At 48.5% G+C, this 18950-nt stretch overlaps 1 protein-coding gene across 1 annotated transcript in view; it reads left to right on the top strand.

The window, feature by feature from the left end:
* Positions 1 to 18950, top strand: part of Mitf (melanocyte inducing transcription factor) — a 247749-nt gene that overhangs the window by 194122 nt on the left and 34677 nt on the right. Inside the window, exons 12-14 of the mRNA XM_046425473.2 lie at positions 1751 to 1823; positions 3379 to 3562; positions 4205 to 11346. The gene's annotated coding sequence lies outside the window, so the exon portion shown is untranslated. The remainder of the gene's footprint in view (positions 1 to 1750; positions 1824 to 3378; positions 3563 to 4204; positions 11347 to 18950) is intronic.

Here is an 18950-nt window from a genome sequence, read left to right as displayed (position 1 = left end):
CATTTGAGTGAGACCAACAGGCCTGGAGAGCACTCCATTGAAAGGACGGTTTGTCACGGTCTTGAGGGTCACTCCATGTCATGGGGTGCCCGTGCAGAAGCACTGAGGCTGGTCAGAGATGGACAGCAGGGGACCAGGGGCAGGAGTCTCCTTTTGGCTTCCACGGGAAGGAGTGGGCGAGGTGGGCCATCTTGCTTGGCACAGGCTAGTTGGAGCCACTTCTGTGGCTCAGCAGTGTGGGGTTCTCAAGGTGTCAGTACCCGGCCAGAGGTGGTGGGGCAGGTGGGCTGGCCAGGACAGTGGTAGCCCAGCAGGGGAGGTGCCTGGAGGTGGTTTGCATGTAAACATGAGCCCATGGGAGGAGGACTCTTCCCAAAGAAGGTCAGAGTGTGAGGGTGCAAGGGGCCAAGGCTGGTGAGTCACATGCATTACCAGGTTGCCCAGCCCAGGAAAACGCCCAGTGTGTTCTCAGAGGACAGATGTTAAAGGATCAAGCTGAGAGCAGTGGGTGAGGAGCACAGCCATTCACGGTGCAGAGGAGACCCGTCGTTAGCTGTGGTAGGAAAGGAGGAGGAACGGGCTGGGGGTAACAGCCTCATGGGTATGGGGTCTCCTCGGGTGCAATGAGAATGTTCTGGAATTAGACGGTGATGGCTGCATGGCTCTGGGGGTGCTGCCGCTGAGCCGTGCACTCTCAGGGTGAAGCGCATGCATCATGAGTTTCATCTTGATTTAAAAGTCGGAGGAAGAAGGGGAAGTAGGCAGATGTAGGCAGAAGTTGATGGGCGGGAGGGGGTGATTAAAGTGAGTTTGTCCACTGGTCTCTTGCTGGAAAGGGGTCCTGGGGCGCAGGAGTGGGTCCAGAGGGGGTGTTGGAAGGAAGGCACGTGGCAGGCATGTGGGCTCTAGGTGGGGGTCTGAGGTCCAGTCTGTGCCCAAACCATGGATGTAAACACTGAAGACAAAGGAACGTTAAGTCAGAAGCAAAAGGGAAAAGATTCTCACCTTTCTCTTGACTCCGTGCCCTCAGAATCCGGAACACTCGGTGGTGTTCATTCTCAGCTCCTCAAGAATGACCTTGGCTGTTTTTCCTTTTATCAAGCAAAACATCAAAAAGGGCTCAACTTTATCTGCAGATGAGATACGGTTGCTGTAGCAGTTTCCTCCACGCAGGGTGTGTCTGTTCAGTTTGGTGGTTCTCATGGGGAGGAACAAACTTCCAACCGAAGTGATCCCTTGTTGTTTGACCTCCGACCTTAGCCTTTAGCTGGGGACGTTAGATTAGGCGGTTGAGTGGAGTGGGGTGTGGGCAGCAATGCTGTGTCATGAGCCCCTAATTGAAACACACTGGCCGTCAGCGTCGTTGACACCGAGTTCTGCCTGGACACCCTTGCATGCCCACCCACGCACACACATTGGACACACATCTGTATCCACACACGTGCGGAAGCAAAGCAGGACGTCCTTACGGAAGTTGGCTGGGCAGTTGGAGCCCCGTGCCACTCCATGCAGAGTGTTGGTCTAAGGAGTGACATTCTTATACTCACAGGGGGGTGGGGACAATCAGGACAGTGGCTGGAGCTTCCATAAACCTAACTGTGCCTCACCATATTTTGCAGTTAAAAATTACCTTTCCTGTATCCATTTCAAGAACAGGGCACTAATGCTGCTTGTTCAAAACTTGTTGAAAGATCGGTGGCTTACAGAATCCTAAAGCTGGCTGGTGCAACTTCTTAAAAATGCTTCTCAGTTCTAGGTGGAGTCTCCTCAAGGGTGGTCACAGGGAAGAGTCTCATGAGAACTTCGAACCTCTGACATTAAAGGTTTGTTTGCTTTTTCGCTTAAGTTGCCACACGTACACGGAACATGGGGTTTTGAGTTTGAAGGGTCTGTCACTTAGTGCATGACCTTGACCAAGGTTTCTGAGACTTTCCTCACCTCGAGGACGGAGGTTGAGATGCTTGTCTCTGAGGGTGAGTGACCTCAAGGAGAGGGCTGTACAGAGCCCTTGTTTCCACACAGTGACACTTGGTGGCTGTTGTCACTCCCCTTCAGCTCTGTTAGTCCCACAATGGATTTTTTTATTGTCTTCTCTTTTTCAAAGCATCTTGGTTCATCATTCCAAAGCATAATATTTCAAAGGACATGGGTGAGACGTCATTTTTCTATGATCAAAGGCAAAGTGTGCAGCTGAGTTTCCTGAAGGAAAGGCCAGTGCCGTGGTCCCCGGGTGTCCATGGGGCTGGGCTCCAGGACGTCCTGTGGCTGTTGAGTCTGTGGGTGCTGACGTCCTCCAGGAGACGGGCAGCGCTGGCCTGTCACCTCCACACTCCCCTCCCCTTGACACCACCTCTAGGTTGCCGTCAGCCTACAATAAGGCTGCTGCAGGAGAAGCCCCTCTACTGTGCTATTTAGGCAGCGAGGACAGGAAAAAGCTGTTCCTTTTGGTTTGCGTTTCTCTGATTCTAGAGGTGTTGCACATTTTTCCATATATCTGCTGATTGGTTGTATTTCTTCTGTGAAGTGTCTGTTCAGTCCCTTCGCCCATTTATTGATTGGGTTATTATCATTATTATCGCCATCCATCCAAGCTGGCGACCTGTCCTGGGTTCACAAAATCTGACTATTCCAATAACCTAAGAAAACGACAAAGAAGGCACTCAACCGCACAGAAGTACCTTTTCAAAATCCATGACGGCTCTCCGACCTTAAGGGTCCTTGGAAAGAGAGCGGGCCACTGGAAGTCTTCATTCTTATACAGGGCACACACAAGGGGAGGTTCCATGGAACATTCTATCCCCCAAAGGGCAAAGGGGAAGGATTACAAAGGAACAGGTGAGTGTGGCTCACCCCCAGTGGGTGACACCTACTCCTGGAGCCACACCTTGTTATCCGAGCTGGGGTGACGCCCAGGTTACTGCGACGCACATTAAAGGCAGTAACTGTTCAGAACCCGGTGCATCAGGACTTAAAGGTGTCTGCATCCAGGGCAGCTTCCGACATATTAATATTATTTATTTATTTATTGGAGTTAAGTTTTTGAGTTCTTTGTATATCCTGGAGATCAGTGCTCTATCTGAAGTGCAGGTGGCAGAGATTTTCTCCCATCCTTAGGCTCTCTCTTCACATGATTCTTTCTTTTGCTGAGAAGAAGCTTTTTAGGTTGAATCCATCCCATTTATTAATTCTTGATCTTACTAAATAAAAAGGTAGGCAAAAAAAATCTATTTGCATTCAATACAGAAATATTTTTTAAAAAAAATAAATTTAAGAACTGTGGTTGCTTGAACCCACAGCCGCAGAGGTCGTGGATTCTCTGGGCCAACTCTTGTTTTTGTTTGGTCAAAAACACTAATGGAACATTCTCTGTGTTTGCAGAATTTTTGGCAGGACCCAGATAAGTTCTGGGCCACGTGGGCCGTCCCTGTGGTGGTGAAGACTGGGTTTGAATTCAGCACCCCCCGCTCACCGCCCTCTCTCAGCCTCTTGGCCTCATCCGTGAGCTGCTGTAGCGGGAACCCCTTACTCAGGCTGCTGGGAAGCCCAAGGGATTTGAGCGTGGGTAAGAACCTTCCCTGTCACACGGTGACCTTCTGTGGGCGTCGGCTCCTCCTGCACCATGGAGGTGACTTTTCTTGCCTGGACCTGGGAAGTTCTACCTGGAGCTTTCCCGTGGTCTCCGTGTTCCTGAGTCCTGCCTGTTCCACGTGTCCATTGGTGCATAACCAAGTACCCCAAATGGTGGCAAAACCAAAGAACTAGGTAGATCCTGTGAGTCAGAGGTAGAGAGGGCACAGGGTGTCCTCTCTCTGTGTGTGACATCTGGGCCCTCAGCCAGAGAGGCCCCAGCAGCAGTGGTGAGGTGATGTTGAGGGCTAGGATTGTCCCTCATGAGTCTGGAATGCTCCGGATGGGGCTCCCTGGGCCTGCTGGCCAGTGTCCCCATGTGGACTTGTGTGTGGCATGAGATTCTCTCAGCTTGGTGGCTGGTGTCCGAAAAGGAGTAACCACAGAGAAAGTGTCTCATGGCCTTGGTGACCTGGCCACAGAGGTCACAAGGGTCCTGCCGCACTGCAGTGGCGTACAGGGGCACAAGCCCTCTCAAAGGGGTCAGGGTGGATGGCACCCCCGGGGGGCGTGGCAAAGACTGGCAGTGCTCCTTCTTCCTCTCTGTCCCCATTTCATCCATGGCTCCTGTCCCCAGGTTCTCCTGGTGACAGTCCCTCACCCCAGGGCTGGACCCCAGAGCGTCCCTCCTTGGCCTCTGCTGCTCTCGGCACACCCAGGCAGAGCCCCTGCTGGGCCTGCTCCAGCCGCCTCACACCGTCCTCGGCTCTGACTCCATCTGCCGCAGGTAGGTACCAGGGGAAGGTCATTAGCACTCAGGACAGAGCCCAGGGAGACGACACAGCCCCAGCCAGCTCTATGCGACCTGAGGACAACGAGGACCTGCGGCTGCTTCCAAGTGAGACCCTGGAGAGGCGGCCAGACCTTCAGACACGGTGATGCCCTCCAGCAGGAGAGGCTTAGAGAGCCACTTAGAAAGACCTGGAGTTACCCAAGGAAACGGATGCGGAAGGGTCTTTCAGGAAAGAAGGAGAGAGACTCTTCATTCCCTGCCCCGGGTCGGTCACCAAGGCAATGTCTGGCCTCCTAGGACAGAGACAGGACCCCAGGGTAAACAGCTGGGAACCCCAGATCACGAAGACTGACCTTCAGCCTCCTTGATAACGGTGGGTAGCCTCAAGGTAGAAATGGCCCAGATTTAGGACAGTGAAGTCCCTCTGCACATCTGAGTGCACAGAGTGCCATCCACGTTCACGGCACACATTTAAGGCTTGGTGTTGGTAGAGGTTTCTGGAGAGGGGGGGTGTATCCGGTAGGATACCGTGTGACACTGTTTTCCTTACAACCAATTCTGGTTTCTGTTGTGGTGAAATTTTATTATGTGTGGGACTTTTGTCCATGATATTGAAGGGACACCGCTGTCAGGCAGAAGGACGAGTTAAGATGGGGGTTGGCATCCGTCACGTCACCCTCACAGAGACCTGCTGTGTGTCAAACACTGTGTTGGGGTTAGAGGTCCCAGGTCAGAAGGACATGGCCTTGGCCCTTGTCAATGGAGCTCACGTTCTGATGCTCTGGAGCAGGCAGGATCTCTAGCCGTCCCCAGGTCAGGTCTCAGGCTCGTGGCTGGACACAGGCTGGGGTGTGGGAAATGTGGTCAGCTCAGGGAAAGGGTGCACTTGGATCCCCCTCCTGCAGACACAAGACCATGGTCCGTGGCAACTCCTCCTTCCCTGCGGCATCTACTCCTCACCCCTTCCGTATTCTGGGGTGGGGCACGTCACCATTGCATGATCTGTTTAGACTGAACCGCTGACTTTACAGTGATCTCCATCCACACAGAAGTTGTGGGAATAGCAGGAGCACTGATCTCTGCTTCTGTTCCGTGTCAGTGGAAGACAGTTGTTAGGAAGATGCACTGGGTCTAGTGTCACCTTAATTACGGGTTCAGGAAGGCAGGTTCCCCTGTATAGTGTTAGGCTTAACGCCACGGGCTCCTCCGATTTGTTCCCATGAATCACCTTCTGGCACCCACAGAAATCAGGTGACAAACAGGACTAATGTGACATTCGCACAAAACACTGCATTACTTCCATGCGGTTGACCCTATTCCAGTGACACCAAGCCAAATCAGGTTATTGAGGGGTGAGTGGTGATTTAACACCCCGATTTGTAGGTGGTTTTGTCTGAGCCTGGCGTATTATTTACACCATTCACGGTGGGTTCAAAGATGTATTAGGTGCACAGTTTGTTTGGTGTGGCCGCCCATCTCTCCCCATACCCACAGAAATACACTCCTGAATGAATCGCCACTCTCTCCGCGGAGGACGCCCTGGACCATCTTCCTACCAGGTTCTGAATGATGACATGATTTTTTTTTGATAACTGATATTTTTTGATAACTCAAGAGTTACCATAAAGCAACATGCATTATGAGACTTGAAGAACCAAGACTTAGAAGAAGGCAGAGTATCATCCAAGCCCAGGAAAACTTGATAGTTGCCTAATATTACTATAAAGGGAGGCTGAGGTCCTCTCTGAACTGGAGTCAGTCTCTTTGGGAGCAAGCACCTTTCTGCCTGAGTCCTCTTCTCCATGTAACTTGGGAGCAGTTTTGAATCTTGAGGCTCAGCTCACTGTTATCCCTGGGAAGCCCTGTGTTGCCGAGAGCAGCCCCTTCTGAACCACCCACTCCATCACCCTGTGGGGTGCTGTCTGCTCTTTGTCTTCCTGTATCTTCCTGCAGGCCACTCTCTCTGCCCCAGGTGTACGTATGATCACCTAGGACCAGCTCCTATTGTAGCTAGCTTCCCTTGTGCGTGGAGTACACAATGGCTATTGAAAAAAAAGAAACATACAAAAGATTATCCTTAGGAAGAGGAGATACGGCCACCTTCTAACTTTTGCCCTCTGTGCAGGTGCAATGGTGGAACCCAGGCAATCACATTACACCCTGAGGTAGAAGCCAAGTGTTTGGAATGGTGAACTACAAATACAGGTCCCCAATCAATCCATAAAACTGCCTTATTGTTTCTGAAGAGTCAATCTCTGACCTTCTTCAATGTGAGAAATACAGAAACTTTTTAAGGCACAATCAGCCTTCAATACACATAGCAACCAGTCCAGCATATGCACCTGACCCACCCATCCAGGACAGAGGCCAGTGGCAAAGAACTCTGGTGGCTTCCATGGTATAAACCAGCTGATTTGCAGCCATGGTTAAGGCTGGGCTGTTGAATCTTCTGCCACTTGCAGCTAAACCTGATTCTACTATCATGCCCTGTTTATTCCATGCCCTTAGTTATGGTCTATTATCATCTTTTCATTCTTCTTGTTTATTATCCTCTGATCCTTAACATGGAATCTCCAGGAGGGCAGAGATCTCTGGGTCTGTCATTAGAACGCTTCTCGGCTGCATGTTCGAAGAATGAATGAACTAATTCTTTAATTTTTTTTATTGCGAGATAAAATATTTTGAGAATTGCAAATCTGGAGGAGTAAAATGAATTCTATTTGGAGGACTAGGGCTGGCAGAGGAATTGACAAAAGTTTTTCTTTTCTTTTCTTTTTTTTTCCCTCCCAGACTTAAAAAAAAAAAAAAAAAGAAAAAACCTGATGAAATTAGCGGTAGATAAAAATTCATTTCCAGATTCTAACAAGGACTCACAAACAATGGAGAACATATAAATAGAGAAGCAGCTTTATTAATAATCCTTTGCGACTCCGTTCGTGATCTTCTGGTGACAACCCTACCGGAGGCGCTCTTTATCAGCCACCGAGGCAATTTAGATGCTGTCACATGCCTTTCTTGATATATACGTATTAGACATAAAGCAGTTTTCTCTTCTTTGGCTTATTTTAGTATATAATTAAAACTGTGACTGTCTGCTACTAAGCAACGGAGCATGGCCGAGGTTGATCACATCCTATCACAAAGATAGAAAGAGGAAAAATAATAAAAATAATCATACACATTCCTGCTATCGGCCTTCAGATCTTAATTATGTTTTAACTCCTTTGTTAGACCAAAGGCACTGCCTGTTGGCATTTAAAGAACACCCTCACTTTTCTGCCGGAGTTCAATCTAGTTCTTTAATTTGGATCCCAGTCCATTTGTGGAATTCTTTGGGTGGCATTTAAGGTCATTAGGGGTGATGGATGCTGAGATAGGAGTCGGGCGGTGCAGTTTCCATTCAGCCATCAAACTGGGCAGGTGCGTGCAGGGCGCAACCAGGTTCCAGACTCTGAAAACGGAGGCTGGGGCGGGGTGCGTGGGAGCTGGGGAGGTGGGTCTGCACCCCCGGAGGGTGGGCGAGTGCCCACCAGCACCCAGCAGCCCCCACCCTTCTCCTGGGGGCCCACCTCTGCAGCCCAGCCTCAAGTGCACGTTCACAGTGTCTCTTTTAAACTTGCTGGAAGTGGACCAGCTCTGGACATGCTCAGAGGAGCCCCCATACTTCTGTTCTGGCTCCTCCTCCTTCAGCTCCCCAACACGGCTATAGGTGAGCTTACTCACTGCCTGCTCACCCCTCTGTGACTGACTCCCAGGCCCTACTGTGTTCTGAGCACCCTTCGGGGTTCCAGGGCCATTGCCGTGAGCAACACTTGCACAGCTGCTCGGGCAGATCTGCTGGGCTTGGTGCAAGGTTAAGCCTGAAACCCTCTCCCCAGGCCATTGGCTCTTCACGCCAACCATTAACAAGCAACAGAACATGCCCCGTGGCAGAGCCAGACTCCAGCCCCACCTGTGCCTGGCATCCTTTCTACCCCTCACTAGCCATTGAGCATGTCACTTAATGTCACCCACCTGCATTTCTTTATCTGTAAACCAGGACCCTATCTTATGGGTTGTGGGGAGAGTAGTGATATAATGAACGAGTCCCTTCTGCAGCACGGATTGGCACTTGATCAGCTTTACAGGTTAGTAAGGAAAGTCACAGAGGCCACAACTGGCCCCTACCTATTCTTCTGCTGAAAAGGGGGAATCCACAAGCACCCCGAGTCTGTGCCTCATGGGGAGCCCTTGGTCTTGCTTCAGTCTTCTAGCAGGTTGCTCCTAGAGGGCCAGTTTCCTTCTCTACAGTCTGGGCAGGGCCATGCCAAGCTGTGCCCCCGTCTGCCCTACTGTCTTGAGGCACCTAGACCTGCTCTGAAAGCCTGGGGTGGGGGGTTTCACCGTCTCCACGTCAACGTGCTGAGAGTCGTGTCTGCCTGGCTCCCACACGAGGCTGTCGGGCTAACTTGTCAGCTTGCCACAGAACCGCTGGCCGCCGGACACCTGGGTGGTGATCCTGCGGTCCTGGCCAGCCGGTCCCCTTGGGCAGGTGGTTGCTTTTGCCGGTTTGCCTCTTAGAAGAAGAATAGAAGCAGCAGCTAGAACCTGAAGCCCTCTGCTGTTCCAGACGCTCGGCGGATGCTTGAGTTGGGGGTGAAACACTCAAAAAGCCTGGAACAGAATTTGAGGCTAGTGAGCTGGACTGGAAGGGAGTTATCTAAACGAGGAGCATCTCAGCCAAGCCATAGCCAGGCATCAGCACGTCTTAAGGATACTGAGGCATGGCCCCAAGCCCTTTCTGCTTGCTCTCCAGGGTCACCTCCTGGGGTTCCCAATAACCTATCGTGGTGGGTTCCATCATGCAATTTGGAAAACAGTTCATCCTGGAGAAGTCTCCTAACTACAAAAGGGACATGGTGGCTTCTTTAACTCAGCTCAAGGGATTCTATCCCACCCTCGATTTGCACAGATCAGCACAGGTCCTCCATCTACTGACCAAGGGCAGGGACATGGCCCTTCTCTTCCAGAATCAGCTGTGGGATGGTCTCACCCATAGATTTCTGACCACATTAGATACTCAAGAAACCAAGTCAACCCAAGTTTCTCCTGGTGGGTTGGTAGAGGGATGACAATTGGTCCCTGTCACAGTCACACAAGGACTTGGAGAAACATGCAATTGGGGAGGCAGTCAGAGCTGCCCCAAACTTTTAGGAAATACGTCTCTGCACGCAAACTATATAAATTTCTAGTGTCCCCGGGGCAGAGAAGAGAATTCTTAAGAGTGCATCATCTCCCCCACGCTCTCACAATCCTCCTTTGTATTAAGCCGAAGCTGACGTGGCCCCTCGTCTCTGTCCACATCTGCACTCTGCCTGGCCCTGCGTCTGCGTGCCCAGCCCCTGGTACCGTGTTCATTCCTCTATAGCACAGAAAGATCCACCGCCAGCCATCCCAGAACGAGAGCCGGAAGGGGACGGGGACAGCTGGTGATCGGCTCCCTGAGCCTGCAGTCCATCCTGGGCTGGTCACTTGTAAGCAGGACAAATACCCTGCAAGACTAAAATGCACTGTGAGAGGGCCACCTGTTGCCATGTGCTGTTATTTTTGGTGATCTCTGGGATTTAATTTTCTACATAGTGTATCTACTCCTGGTATCTGCACCGTCAACTCTTCAATAGATAGTCGTAATGGTTTAGCTATGAGGTGTCCCCAAAAGCTCATACGGGAGACAATGCAAGGGAGTTAAGAGGTGAAATGATCGGGTTATGAGAGCCTTAACCTAATCGGCACATTAATCTCCTGATAGGGATTAGCTGGGTTTAACTAGGAAGGTAGGGTGTGGCTGGAGGAGGTGGATCACTGGGGTGGCCCTTGGGGCTTATATTTGTCCCTGGTGAGTACAGCACTCTCTCTCTCTCTCTGCTTCCTAGTGCCATGTCCTGAGCTGCTCTCCTTCTCCACACCCTTCCGCCATCATGTTCTGTCTCACCTGGACCCAGAGCAATGGAGCTGGCCACCCATGGACAGAGACCTCGGAAACCATGAGCCCCCAAATAAACTTTTTCTCCAAAAATCATTCTCGTCAAGTCTTTTGGTCACAGCAGTGTAAAAGTTGACTGAAACAAGCGTTAAGCATCAGCTCTATCACACCGACATCCAGTGAGGACTTCCCGGGAGAGCGGTGCACAGGTCACTCTAGTAGAAGTAGCTCCCTCTCCATCTCCTGGTGAGTGGAGCTCCCCAGTCACTTGGCACCAGGCTTCTCCAGGTCCATGTCTCTGGCACCCTGAGGCTGGCCCTTTGAAAAGCAGATTTTCAGCAGGATCTGTGGCTTTCTGCTTGTCCTCGATCGGTCCTGTGGCACTTACAGGACAAGAAACAGCCTCCTCTGTGCCCTGGCAGTTTCAGGCAGAAGTGGTCCTGACCCATGTGCACATTTTAACACTTTCTCCAGACCTGGCCACGAAATGATCAACCAAATTGGTTCCTTAGGAAACCGATTTCCTTTCTGAGCATCTTCTCTTGCCGTCCAACGTACGTTTTAACCACTTTCCCCCCCACTTCCTTCCCCTCCCGGGGCGCTGAGCTCCGAGGCCGGCCACCGTGCAGGAAAGCATTACCGCGGTAGCTGGTAGTTGTAGCTTCGCCAAAAGGCCCTGCTTTTGCTCTGGGGCAAACTTGTTAAGATTGGGAGCTCCGCCAGGGTCATCTGTCCAAGAGCGCTGTGAAAGCCTCCTGGGATGTTCATCTAGCCACGGTCTAATTAATTTTCAAACGGACAAAATAGCTTCTTGGGCCGCATAACAAGCATTTTCATTCATCTCCGCGAGGCTGGATTTGGCTCCGAGCAGGGTCACGAGGAACTCTAATGGCTGCTTCCCTCCTTTGTGTGTCCCCAGGAGAGCTTGCGTTGATGTCAACAAAGCAAGATCTATGCTTCAGGCGATTGGAGTGGGTTCAGCTTCCAGAGAGCCAAGTTCTTTGACTTCGCTGAGAAGGAAAGGGTAGGGGACCTGGCATATGGGAAGACTCTTTGGGCCCCTTTACTTTATTGGATTTAGCTACACTCCCATAATGAAATTGTTGAGATTGTTTAAACCTTCTGCAAGGACTTCTGTTAGCGAGGAGAAACTTGTACTCAAGCCATGAGGAGATTGTATTGTAGATATAATGGAATCATTTTTATCTTTTGCCTGGGTTTCTGCACGAGGGCTGACGTTCTGTCCTGGGCTCGAAGCCAAAGGTCTATTTAATTTCTACTTAAATTTTCCCATGGTCAGTAGTACTGTCCCCGGAGACTGGTTTCGTTACATTAATGAATAGAGACAAAGTCGATAGCAAGCTTACGAATCCTTCGGTGGCTTTTTTTTTTTAAAGGTGTTTATTTTGTACAGTAAACACAATAACCCTATAGAAATCCCGTTCCTTATTCTTCAAGACAATGCTTCACTGATGTCTCAGTAAAATGTTAAAATTATTTTTGCCCTGAGGACACAACTATGATCCAATAAGGCCTGCTTTTGTAAATACTGATATTCTGGCTTTGCATGAACGGTCCTGAATTATCAGTCTTGTCTTTTTATCTCATTTGGTTTATTTGGGTGGTGGTGGCATTTCTTATTTAAATTCGCATTTTAGTTATTTATTTTATGTTTTCTAGGGAGATTTGTGCTAGTTGGGAAATAGACTTTTTCTTTCCCCTGAGAGGGAGTGCCCCGACCTTGGAAACTGCCCCTCCTGGCCACAAGCCCCTCAGGAAGGGTCAGCAGGATGGCCTGACCCTAGGAGCACAGCCCATGGAACATGACACGTTCCTTGAAGTGCTGCTGCAGGGTAGTCTGACCTTGGCATTTGTTACAAAAAGTCCCCAAGCTGCTGGCTGGTGCCTTGTAGCCAACAAAGGACCACAAAATGCACCTGTGTCCTGCCTTCCAGGAGCCCCTCCTTGGTGGCAGCCTTATCAGCAGAGGCTCTCTCGCCCCTTGTTTTGCCCTGTAAGACGGGCTCTCCTCTGCACTGAGTAAAGGAAGAAGGAGAAGATCCTCCCCTGGCTAAGTGCGCTTGAAGACCCAGTCTTTGTTGGTGTGTCTTGGATGTGGCTTTGTCTCTGATGTGTCCACAACTAGAGCAGCACCTGTCTGCCTGAGGGGTGGGACACTGACCCTCCTACACACATCGGCAGATTGCCTACACCGTGCCAAGCTCTCCCCAGCCCCTGCCAGGCAGTGACATCACTTGCCTCTGTTCAGGTACAGACAGGGAATCCAGGGAGTCCATACATAGTAGTCTTTACCCTTAACAATGCTTCCTGAGATAATAGACCTGCTTTTCACAGTTTGGAGAGAAAGGGTTCCTCGTTTGTAATGTCACCAAGACCAGATCCTTGGGCAGGACGTCAGAGATGGCTCGTGATAGCTGAGCAGATGCCGTGCGGTTCCTATCCCAGCTCCAGAGCCTCTGTGATTAGCAAGGCATCGGGGTTTCCGAGACAAGAGCAAATTAATGGACATTGTTTTACAGAAGGGTTTTCTCTGCCTGGCGAAATCCGTGCCTCTTTTTAAGTTTGCAGAATTTGAAACATGTGCATACAACATGATGGTGCAGTGAGGTGCGCTGACGATATTCCTTCTCCCTCACATTGCGTATCTTTGTTCAGGAGTCAGTGAAAAGGGATATTCTCAAAACGCCAGCACAAACAAAGGCAAGACTCGGTGCCCAATATAAACATATTTCTGTTTAGCAAATAGCAGGAGTATAGAGGCCCTCCTCTTTTCTCTTCTCACATAGCAGCATGTTCTGTGCTGACTGCATTAGTTAACAAATTCGAGCCTGTTTATTTTGTTGGAAATTCCACTTCATGAATCACCGCGTTCCACAGAACAGCAGAAGGACAACATGGCCATTGTCTGACTCACACTCATCCCAGCCCGCGGAGCCCGTCCCGCCGTCCGCCTGCCGTCGGCAGGCCCTCTGTCTGCTTTCATCTTTCCAGGGCCTCCCTTCTAATAGCATTCAAGTTATTTAGACACTCAACCATGTTTTTGCCTCCAGTGCAGACACTTCTAAGGAGCGCGAGCCCCAGTGTGACGACCAAATAACCCTCGACTGTTTATCTTTTCACAAGTCATTATTCCGGAGGCTCTGAGGAACTGCTCCCAGCGTGTGCACCGCAGGCAGCCAGAGCTCCTCCTGCAGAAACCCGCTCCGGTCTCTCTGGCAGGTACACAATGCCACGGTTCAGGCAGAGGGGAGGCGGGGCAGCATGGTTTGGCCATGAGTCCCCAAGTTCCTAGAATAAGGAGCATGTGGGCCCCCAAATCAATTGTGATTATTAACGATCTCTATCCCTTTTACTAAGTGCAAGGAAACTGTAGGTACTCGGAAAGAAATTAAAATGTGAACAGTCACTCTCCAGTTTCATCTTCTGTTCAGAATTACTTTTTTTTTTTTTTTTAAATCCCCTCTGCCTCTGTTAATGATGTGCCTCCTGGTGGTGAGTGATTGTGTTAACCACCAGGGACACGGAAATGAAGACACACGATTCTTGCCCCCGTGGAACGAGGGTCTGACGGGAGACGTGGCGGTTGAGATGTTTCCAGCATTCTCAGGCCGTTTCCCACGCAGACACGCAGTATGGATCCCCTCTCTCTCTTTTGTAAAAACATAAATGTCAGTGCCTGGTGCGAGTGCTTCCTGTGGCCTGTGTTATTCGTGTGGCCATAGGCAGAGGGTGTACAGGGTTCTTTCTCCTCCAAACAGCACCCTGGATTTGTCTTGGGGAATCGCCTCTTCTGTGTTTCATGTGCTCCTCCCCGGATTGCACATCCATCCCGTTTCCCCTACAGCCAAGGGGGAGATGCATCCTGAGTTCATTCTCTTTAGTTCCAACTAGAGAACTTGAGGGTGGGATCATGGTTGAAGGGCATCAGGCCAGAGAAGGGAGCAGTATCAGGTGCTGGGTGGTCCAGTGCTACCAAGTCCCGATCACTTTTCAGCTTCCTGTTCTTTCTGTGGGCAATGAAATTGCTCCAGCTGCTTCCCCTTTATTTGAGTAACCAGAGTTACTGTCACGGTTGGTATGGGAGGTGTCCCTCAAAAGCTCCTGTGTGAGACCATGCAAGAAGGTTGAGAAGTGACGTGATCAGGTTACGAGAGCCTTAAGCTATCAGTGCATTAATCCACTTGAATGGATTAGTTGGCAGTAACTGTAGGCAAGTGGGGTGTGGCTGGGGGAGGTGGGTCACTGGGCGCGTGCCTTTGGGGTTTATAGCTGTCCTTGGGAGTAAGAGCTCTCTCTGTCTCCTGATGCCACTTGCTAAGACACTGTCCTCCTCCACACCCTTGCACCATGATGTTCTTCTGCCTCACGTTGACCCAGAGCAAGGGACGTGTCTGTCCATGGACTGAGACCTCTGAAATTGTGAGCTGCTAAATAAATGCCTCTGCTAACTGTTCTTGTCAGTTCTTTTGGTTACAGAAGAAAAAAGCTGACAGGTGAGGTGAGGCAGAGGAGAGCACCTGAGGACGTGGGAATCAGAAAGTACAGCTCTGCCCACCTGAAAAAAAATATCCCAAAGGCACACCCCGCGGTGACCCACTTTCTCCAGCCGCACCCTACCTGCCTACAGTCACTGCACTAATTCACTGATTAGGTCACAACTTTCATAATCTCATCATTTTTACCTCTGCCTGGTTCTCGCACGGTCTCACACGTGAGCTTTTGGGGGACACCTTCTATCCAAACCATAACAGTCCTATCAACAAGTATTTCAGAATATAAATACATGCGAAATATATTCTTATGTATTTAACTTTGGACAGATGTTTAGATGTATTTTTTAGGGATGAATTTCTCAAAAGAAAACTGCTGAGTCAAAGAATTTGTATATTTTTAATGATACCCAACAGTGTCTAAGACTCTCATGTGGGTAGAGGAATACTGATGGAGAATATAGACAATAAAAAAATCAGTAACAATTCACGTGTAATAACTTTGTGGCCCTTGTGTTAGGTTTTGATCACTGTGACCAAAACACGTGACAAGAACAACTGAGAGGAGAAAAAGTTTATTTGGCTCATTGGCTTCTGAGGTTCGGTCCATGGTGGGCCAACTCGATTTCTGTGGTCCAAGGTGAGGCAGAACATCATGGTGGAGAGGCGTGGGGAAGAGAGCCATTCTGTTTATGAAGGTCAGCAAGCACAGAGAGACGGGGGGAGTAGCCCGAAGGAGGAGATATCATTCCTATGAGACCAGTGATCCACCTCCTCCAGTCTCACACCCCACCTACCTACAGTTACCACATTTAGCTAGGAGGACTGATGAGGTCGTGGCCCCTGTGACCTAATCCCTCACCTGCTAACTATCCCTGCATTAACACAGGGGCTTTTAGGGGGCAACTCATATCTAAACCATTATAGTCACTAAGTAAAAAGGTAATTCCTCCTGAATTTAGAAAAAAAAAACTAATACTAAATTTGTGAAACCTGAAAGTATCTAAAAATATCAAGAAAAACTGATCACCAAGTCACGCACGATTCTTTCACCCAGATTGCAAGAGCCACATCCACTCATTATCATTAATTTTTATTCTAACCCAAATTTGACAACTTTTTTATTGGTAAAGGATTGTCGTCCATCATAGCTGGAAGTAGAATATTCTAAATATATTTCTTAAATTCTGAGTATATGATATTTTCTACAGAATTTCTTTTCTTTTTTTTTAAATTTCTGATTTTTAAAAAAATATTTGATTTTTAGTTTTAGGTGGACACAATATCTTTATTTTATATTTATGTGGTGTTGAGGATTGAACCCAGTATCTCATACATGCTAGGCAAGCACTCCACCACTGAGCCACAACCCCAGCCCCTAAATTTCTGATTTAATTGCTTCTGCTTAGCATACTTCATGATTCCAACCTTTTGAAATTTGCTGGGACTTTCTTCATGGCTCGGTGGCAATTGTAGTTATGGTTATGTGTACAGGTGACAGATGTGTCATCTCCAGTTGGGACAGCATTCTGCATACTTGATTTAAGGTGAATCTGCTGTTTGCATTATTCAAATATTTTATATCCTTACAGATTTTCTCCACTTCATCTATTAGTGAAGAAAAGAATATGTTAAAATTTCCTATTGTTATTATGAATTTGCCTAGACAAATTCCGTCAATTTTTCTCCATATATTTTAAGGCTAAGTTGGTAGGTGCATACAGATTTAGAATTCTTATATCTTCCTACTGAGTTAAATATTTATTATTTAAATTGTCCCCTCTTCAACCCCAATAATGTTTTTGACTTCAGATATTTTTTTGTGTCATTTCACAGCTTCTATATTGTTAGTTGACCTTGCATGTAGTTTCCTCTCTTAAAAGTAGTTTGCTTCCAACTCATTTCGTGTATCCCCGTCAAACAGCATAAACTGGGTTTTTGTTTTGCTTTGTTTTTAGATCCAGTTGGGTACTCTTTGTCATTTACGCGGAGCATTTAGCACATTTACAGTTAATGTGAATATTGACGCGTTACAGGGTGTTTTCCATCTGTCCAACCTGTTCTGTCTTCTTTTTCCTTTATCTTTTATGCTGTTTTGGATGGATTAAACGTTTTCATCACCTCACACTTTTCTTTAGTCGTTGGAAATTTCCCTTATACTCCTTTGGTGTTCACAGGATTCCGGCTTCTGTCTTTGACTTATGTGTGTGATAATCGTGTCTTGACCTCTTTGTAAACTCAGTGCTCACTACTGTGATGCTGTTTATCCCTAATAATTGATATGACGTTGTGTATTTTATTTTTAAATATTGCAAAGCCAGCAAGATAGTATGATGATTATTTTCTAACTTGATATCCATTCTGCATATCCACGTGTTGACCCTTTTTGTGTTTCTTTCCCCTTTTGTATCTCTCCATTCTTTCTTTTGGGATTTTCTTCCTTCTGTTTAAAGAATACTCTTTAATATATTCTTCAGTAAAGTATCTGCTGGTGACAAATTCTAGCCTTTTAGAATCAAAGTGTCTATTTTGCCTTCATTGGGAATTATTTTTTTTAATTTGCCAGTTTGACAGGTGATAATGGTATTATATTGCTTTAATTTGCATATATTTTATATATTTACTATCTTCTTTCTATCTTCTCTTGGGTACTTAATATCCTACAGTGTTAAAAGCATCTTTTTTTTCCCCTCCTTTTCTTTTTCTTTCTTTTGCAGGGGCGAGAGGCTGAATCATTCAGTTATCAGGGGTGAAGTACTGTGTTTTGGGTAACTCATTTTGTTCCCATGTCCCTGTGTGTGTGTGGAGACAGGGGCTGCCTGACTGTGAGCTGCCCGTGATTAGTGGCTTCCTGCCCCAAGCCCTCTACACGTCTGGACAGTGCTTCAGATCTCACAGGACCAACTATCCTTGTTATGAGCCTGGCCAGTCATGAAGGATGTCTTGATTTTTCAAAAGATATCTCCATGATATAGACAGATGTTAGAAAAATTACAAATTGTATTCATCGCCAGGTTTCTTATTTCGTATGTCCCATAAGAAAACCTGGGTGACAGTCAACTTTTAGAGCTCAGAGGATGTTGTAAATTCCTACAATCTTGATATCTCAATGCCTTTTGGGGAGGGGTCCCAGGGCCACGGGTGAGGGGGGCCAGAGCTGTACCTCTCAGCCGCCCTCCCCGCCCTTGGCTTCCATTTTGAATCTGACTTCAGGCTTCTGAAGCCAGGATCAGGGTTCGGTGACCCTGGACTGGGTGTCCAGCTCTACCCACACCCAGTGACTCAGATGCTGGTCAGAGGTGTCTCTCTGCAGCATCCAGGGCTCCCTCGATGCCTGGAGCCCCCTTTAGTGGTCTGGCAACATTTGCCCTTCAAGCGACCTCATTCCTGCAGACCTCTAGTTGGCATGGCTCTTCTCTCTCTGCCTGACTCTTCCTGCTTGCCTCTCATGCCCTGGGACGGGGGACTGCTCTCCTGGCCCACCTCACCCTCCCTGCTCAGGATCTGTGAGTGAGAATCTTCCTGCTTTGTTTTGTATTATGGTGACCTGTTGGTTGGCACCATCATTGGATTTGGGCCTCCAATGTGCCTGAAGAGCCAGGGGCTGCCCAGGCCAGGAGGACCCACAAGGTCCAGTTCCATTGCCAGAGCCATGGTCAGGCAGCCAGAACTGGGCCCGGGTCAGACAGGAGCACAGGGGTGTCCTTCAGTGTCCACAGGTTTCTGTCTGGTCCCAGGTGGGACAACGAGCCTTCAGGCCACCACCAGGTAAAGACATCCTGTGACAGGCACCCTGTGAACAGCCACACCCTGCTCCCCTTTGGTCCCCGCTGGCTGGGCTGCCTATCTCTCTGAAATTGGGGTTCTGGAGCCCTGAATTAGCTGGAGCTTGCAAAACAGAGATTCTAGAGAAAACAGCCAGAATTTCTTAGAGATGAAAAGGTATCACAGGTAAATCCCATCTGCTGAGACTCCCAATTCATTACAAATAGAGAAATGCTAAAATTGGCTTTTAAAATGATACTTCTTAAAGCTTGACATTTTCAAATTAAAATCCTTAGTAAACACACTAAACACAATGAACTGTAATTGTATTTCTAGAGTTTTTTTTTTTTTT

Source organism: Marmota monax, unplaced genomic scaffold, assembly GCF_021218885.2.
Source record: "Marmota monax isolate L192 unplaced genomic scaffold, Marmota_monax_Labrador192_F-V1.1 WCK01_AAM20220418_F8-fsc00028, whole genome shotgun sequence".
NCBI lineage: Eukaryota > Metazoa > Chordata > Mammalia > Rodentia > Sciuridae > Marmota > Marmota monax.
Note: the sequence above shows the minus strand (reverse complement) of the source record. Positions and strands in the feature narration are given on the sequence as shown.